The following is a 7,188-nucleotide window of genomic DNA, read 5'->3' as shown; positions in this document are numbered from 1 at the left end:
ATAGTTGGTATTATACTAATATTCCGCCCAGGGTAGTACTATGCTGCATCCTTTGGTTGTTCTGAGCAGAAGCATCTCAGATAATCCTCCAATACCCTATTCACGACCTCAGTTTGTCCATCGGATTCAGGATGATAGGCGGCGCTCATCTTCAGTTGTGTTCCTTGTAATTTAAACAACTCCTTCCAAAAATTACTCAGGAACAGTGGATCCCGGTCACTCACGATAGATATTGGCACCCCATGCAACCGGACAATCTCCTTTACAAACACTTCAGCTACGGTTCGAGCAGAATAGGGATGTTTTAGTGGTATGAAGTGTCCATATTTGCTGAGGCGGTCTACCACTACCAGCACAGCATCATACCCATGGGACTTGGGCAACTTAACGATAAAATCCATGCTTATCTCCTCCCAAATGGCGTTGGGTATGGGTAAAGGTTGCAACAACCCTTGCGGAGAGGATGACAGATATTTATGTTGTTGACATACCAGGCAGCTTGCAACAAAGTCAGTTACCGCTTTCTTCATTCCTACCCAATAGAGAGATTGCGCCACCTTGCGATAAGTCCGATATACCCCTGAGTGTCCTCCTGTTTGCGTGGTATGAAACTCGGCTATCAACTTGGGCACCCAGGCCGATCGGGCAGACAACACTAGCATCCCCTTATAGTGTAACCTCTCGTGTTCCAGAGTGAACGAGGGATGTGAGTTGGGGTCTTTTCTCAAATCTTCTATCACCTTCTTTAACTCTTCATCTGCCTCAACTTCTTCTAGAATCTCCCTGAAGTCTTGCCAGTAAGGTTTGGCTACAACCCACAATTCCTTTTCTTCCTGTGGATCATCCTCTTCCCTCCGTGAAAGGGCGTCTGCTACCTTGTTGGTGACACCTGATTTGTACACAATTTCAAAGTCATAACCCAGGAGCTTCGCAATCCAATTCTGCTGATTTTAAGTGGTGATGCGCTGCTCCAAAAGATACTTCAGGCTCCTTTGATCGGTGTGAACCACAAACCGTTGTCCTAAGAGGTAGGGCCTCTAGTGTTGTATGGCTAAAACCAACGCCATTAATTCCTTCTCATATATCGATTTACTCAATGACCCCTCGGATAAAGCTTTACTAAAGAAAGCTATGGGTTTCTTTCCTTGCATGAGTACCGCTCCTACCCCTCTTCCCGATGCATCACACTCAATGTGGAAAGGCTGGTCAAAATCAGGTAGAACCAGCACTGGTGCAGTAGTGATGGCCTTCTTTAACCTTGACATAGCTTCCTCTGCTTGCTCCGTCCATGTAAACTGCCCCTTTTTAAGAAGGTCGGTCAAGGGTTTGGCAATCTTCCCATAATCCTTCACAAACCTCCTATAGTATCCTGTCAGACCCAGAAATCCCCTCAAAGCCTTCACCGTCTTAGGTTTTTCCCAGTCTATCACGACCCTTACTTTGTCTTCATCCATTTCTACACCCCTCGCGGATATCCGATGTCCCAAATAGCCTATTTGAGTTTTGCCGAACTCACATTTTTTTTTGTTGGCCACCCACCTATTGGCCATGAGTTCCCTTAGCACCGTCCCCACATGCTCTAAGTGCTCCTTCCAGGATCGGTTGTACACCAGTATATCATCAAAGAACACCAATACGAATTTTCGTAGGTAGGGCTGCATCAGGCTGTTCATTGCACTCTGGAATGTGGCTGGTGCATTGGTAAGACCGAATGGCATCACCATGAATTCATAGTGACCCTGGTGCGTCCGAAAGGCCGTTTTCTCTATGTCTCCATCTCCCATTCGGATCTGGTGGTAGCCTGACTTCAAATCCACCTTCGAAAAATATTTGGCCCCTCTCAGTTCGTCTAGCAATTCCTCTATCAGTGGGATAGGGAATTTGTCGGGTACCGTGGCTCGGTTAAGGGCCCTATAATCCACACAAAATCTCCAGCTGCCATCCTTCTTCTTCACTAATATTACCGGACTCGAATATGGATTGTTGCTCGACCTTATGACGCCCGTTTCTAGCATTTCTGCCACCTGTTTCTCAATCTCCCCCTTCATCACATGGGGGTAACGGTATGACCTTACATTCATGGGATCCGTACCCTCTTTTAATAGGATTTGATGAACCATGCCCCTATCTGGCGGTAGTCCGCTTGGCTCGTGAAATACGCTCGCGTACTGATCCAAAATTTGATTCATGTCAAGCGTCTGCTTCTTTATCATCTGCGGACCGAATGGTCCTTCTCCCTGATCGTACAGTTTTCTTTCCTCGTCCTTTTCTGTCTCCCCAAGCTCCCACACCAGCAACCAGGCCTCTACTTCTTTCATTTTGAACAATGCTTCGGGGTTCCAACACTCTCCGAGTTAAAGTAGGGTCTCCTTTAATGGTCACGTTCCTCCCTTCTTGACCGAACACCATGGTTAGCTTGCCCTAGTTTAATGTTACTTCTCCCAGCTTAGCCAGCCATTCTACCCCTAGTATCACGTCAACTCCACCCACTTCAAACAGGTGGAACCGTACGGTGATCACCGCTTCTCCCATGCGAATCATTACTTCTTCACAACACCCCCTCGTCTCCTTTCTTTGCCCATCTCCCAAACTCACCCTACAGGGTGGTGTATCTACAACGGGTAATGCCAGTTCCTCTACCAATTCTTTTCTTATGAAGTTGTGGCTGGCGCCACTATCAATCAAAATCAGTACCTGTTTCGTTCCTATCTGTCCATGCAATTTCATCGTTTTGGGCTGAGTGAGCCCCCCTACCGAGAATGCCGATAGCTCCATTTGGTCGAGTTCAGTCTCAGCTTCTTCTTCCCAGCTTGATTCCTCGTCTTCTTTCAGTATCAGCATCCGAAGACTCCTTTCCGGACAACGATGGCCTGGACCAAACGATCCCCCACACCTGAAACACCTCCCTTCTTCCCTTCGTTTGACATATTCAGCGTACGGTAAATCCCGCACGTTCCTTCCTTGGTTGTTTGAGAACGAATGTTCTCCTTCTCTCCTCGGGATCCCTTCCTTCCCTCCTGTCTGCCTCCTTTCTGCGATTCCCGTTCGGTTCTGATTATATCGACTGGGGTCTGTCCTCATTACTGAACCGCCCAGTTTTCCCCACGTCTGGCTCTTGCTTATGATTCCTCCTCCAGCCTTTGTGTGCCCCCTCGGAACTCTTCCACGTCCTTTGCTAGTCTCATTACGTCCATCAATTCCCTCGGGTTAAGCAATCTGAGTTGATTACGGATCCCCTCCTGCAATCCTGCCATGAAGTATCCCATCAGCTGTGCATCAGGTATTTTTTCTGCTTGGCCGACCAATACTTCGAATTCTTGGATGTATTCTTCCACGGTCCCTGATTGTTTACAGGTCGCCAGTCTCTCAAAGACCGTTCCCCGGCTTCTGCCTCCGAAACGGATCACTAACAACTCCTTTAATCCGGCCTACGAGCGCTTCCTGGCCTTCTCCCTCCAAAACCTGAACCAGTGTCCCGCGATTCCCTCCATGCTGATGTAGGCTAGGCGCAACTTTTCTTCCTCCGACACTCCTTGCAGTTCAAAGAATTTGTCCGCTCTATAGATCCAATTCAAAGGATCGCTTCCTTCGAAGATGGGTAAGTCTACCCTTCTCTTCCAATATGGTTGCTCCTCTCAGTGTCCACCATCTAGCCTGCTGTCATCTCTCTCGTCCTCCTCATTCCTTCTCCCGTTGAGAGACCCCTGACTTCCATCAGGATTTCCCTCATGTCGTCGACCTCGCTCTCCTATCACCCTCACCAGTTCTTGGACGGCTGCCTCCAATCCCCCCATGGAGATTTCTATGACGTCCAATCTTCCTTCGACAGCATTCACTCTTCCCTCCATGATGTCTTTCCTCTTCTCAAAAGGATCCGGCAGGTCGGACCAATTGTTACGTACCCGAGTACGTGAACTTGCCACTCACACCCTTTTACACTCCCACAGGTAATAAACAATGGAATTTGACGGGATAAAACACTTTATTAACTGGAAATATTGGTATCACAATAAACTCCTTCATAAAAAAAAACCTCCCCTAAACCCTAGGTTCCTCCTTTATTAATACTAATTACTCCTTCCCAAAAAGGTAAAGAATAATAGTAATTATGCCTATTTATTACAATTATTTGGTAAGAATATTTCTATCCTTATTTACTATATTTACTTCTATAATATCTTGAGGTACGTCCTTTGAATTTCCCGCCTATCCTAACTGTTGTCAGTTAGGACGCTTGTTGTTGCTTCCACTCGCTTAGGACGCTCGTCGTCGCCCCACTCGCTCAGCCCTCTTTTTCTCTTTCCCCTACCGTTCGGCCATCGAGCTCCCCCCTTTCAGCCGTTCGGCCCTCGTGCTTCCTTTCAACCGTTCGGCCCTCGTGCTTCCTTTCAACCGTTCGGCCCTCGTGCTTCCCCTTTTCACCGTTCGGTCATCGTGCTCCCCCATTTCAACCGTTCGGCCACCGTCCTCTCCCTTTTCAACCGTTCGGCCACCGTCCTCCCCCATTTCAACCGTTCGGCCACCATCCTCTACCGTACGGACCCCCCCCCCCCTCTCTCTCCTATATCTTCTTCTCTAGTAAACTCGCCAGCCCCTAACACATCTCATGCAAAATGTTCTTTTGATATCTAGGGTCCAAGCACTCCCTCTATGAGTGGCTTCAAGTATTTCTTAATCATCATTGGTAATTTCTCCTATTTTACATGGCTTATATCCATGACTGATACATTTTTTTGTTAAGACTCGTATCACTAACTTTTTTCTTAATATTGAAAACCAATTTAATAAAAAAGTAAAAATCATAAGAACTAGCAATGAAGTATAATTCATTATGCATGACCTTTTTTAAGCAAAGGCATTAATCATTAAACTACTTGCGTTGAAACAACTAAACTCAACAGTGTAGATGAGCGCAAACACCAACACATATTAAATATAACTTCCGCTTTGCTTTTTCATTCACATCTTCCTACCCTTTTTTGGTGTTTTGTAGCCTAACGCGTAGTTTTTTTCATGAATTGCATGCCCACATTAGTTTTATAAAATGACACTCCTTATAGACGGCTTCAAGGTATTTCTTGGGATCCCAAGTTTGGAAAATAAGAAAAAAGAATATTTTAATAGAAAATAAAGACGGGCAGAACCGTAAAACCTCTTCTAGGATATTGCTGATGTTAAAGAGAAAAAACACGTGACGAGATTAGTCAGATGAGAGAGTTCGAGAATCTTAGAGAGAGATTGAGGGCTGAGGCTCTACTAGGGTTCCTCCTCAGATCACCATACACACACACCATTCACCGAGAGATCAAGACACACACTTGTGGAGTAGGAGAAAGAGTCATGCACACAGAGGTATGACTGTATAAACTTCAGTAAATTGTTATTATTATGTAAATGTAGAGATTACAAGCTTTTATACAAAGTCTGAATTCTAACTCTGTAAAACTGTTTTCTGTTTAACCTTTTAACATATTTTTCTATAGAATTTTTATTATAACTTCATTGAACTTTTATCTTTTTATTTTAGTTTAAATAATTTTAACCTATAAAGTGACTAATTTTAATGTTTTTTATATATTCTTACGGAGTTGTTCAAAAGCCAACTTGAATAACTTTAAGACGTGTTTAATTTTTAGCCTTAGAAATTTCTAAGGTAAGTGTCGCAACCGGAATCGCGACGAGACGACGATCCGAAGAAAGACAAAACGAAACGGGTTTCGAAAAGAGATTTGGAGTCGCCACCATAGTTTATTCTGGAAAACTACGGAAAAACCATAAAATAATAAGACACGGTCCACGAAAACCATATTCTGGGTTCGGGAGTCGGTTACGCGTAGGGAAGGTGTTAGCACCCTACAACGCCTGCCCTAAGGCAGTACCTTTAACTAAATGCACGAATGTGATGTGGTTTTCAAAATGTTTAATTGTCCCTAAAATAAAATTCTAAATAAACAAAATATATTTTTTAGTTTTTTGGGCCCGACAAGGATTGACCTTGCTCCTACGTATTCTCATTCAGAATGAGAAATCAGGGTTACGTAGTTCTTTTGGAAACTGTGTTGAAAATTTCGTTTAGGAAATTGTTTGAGAATTTTGTTTGGAAATGATTTTGGATTTTTGGGAAGTGAACCTGACAAGTACTAGCCTTGCTCCTACGTATCTCCACTTTTGATGGAGAATCAAGGATCACGTAGTTCTATCATAAAGATTGATTGTTGTTTGAAGATGTGGATGTTTTTAATTTTTGAAGATTTTATATATTTTTTTGATATTTTCGAGAAAAGAAGGTAAAGAGCACTAGGCCGACGCGGACGGTCACACGAGCACTCATACCATTATTTAAATTTATGTAAACAGGAGAGAAAGGTATCGAACACTAGGACGATGCGGATGATCTCACGAGTGTTCGACCTTTAAAACATATTTTTGTAAATTTATTTAAGAAAGAAGAAAAGGTTTTTAGCACAAGGACGACGCGAGCGGTCACACGTGTGCTTAACCCTCAAAACGTATTTTTGTAATTTTATTTTTTAAAAAAAGAAGAAAAAGGTTTTTAGCACAAGGACGACGCGAGCGGTCACACGTGTGCTTAACCTTTAAAACGTATTTTTTTGTAAATTTTATTTTTTAAAAAAAAATAAAAAAAAAAAGAAGAAAAAGGTTTTTAGCACAAGGACGACGCGAGCGGTCACACGTGTGCTTAACCTTTAAAACGTATTTTTTTGTAAATTTTATTTTTTTTTAAAAAAAAGTAGAAAAAGGTTTTTAGCACAAGGACGACGCGAGCGGTCACACGTGTGCTTAACCCTCAAAACGTATTTTTTTGTAAATTTTATTTTAAAAAAAGAAGAAAAAGGTTTTCAGCACAACGACGACGCGAGCGGTCACACGTGTGCTTAATCCTCAAAACGTATTGTTTTGTAAATTTTATTTTAAAAAAAGAAGAAAAAAGCTTTTAGCACAAGGACGACGCGAGCGGTCACACATGTGCTTAACCTTTAAAACATATTTTTGTAATTTTTATTTAAGAAAGAGAAAAGGGTTCTAGCACAAAGATGACGCGAGCGGTCACACGTGTGCTTAACCTTTAAAACATATTTTTGTAATTTTTATTTAAGAAAGAGAAAAGGGTTCTAGCACAAAGACGACGCGAGCGGTCACACGTGTGCTTAACCTTTAAAAGGATAT

The sequence above is a fragment of the Vigna umbellata genome, chromosome 9 (assembly GCF_029865625.1).
Source record: "Vigna umbellata cultivar VRB3 chromosome 9, Vumbellata_1.0, whole genome shotgun sequence".
Lineage (NCBI taxonomy): Eukaryota > Viridiplantae > Streptophyta > Magnoliopsida > Fabales > Fabaceae > Vigna > Vigna umbellata.
Note: the sequence above shows the minus strand (reverse complement) of the source record.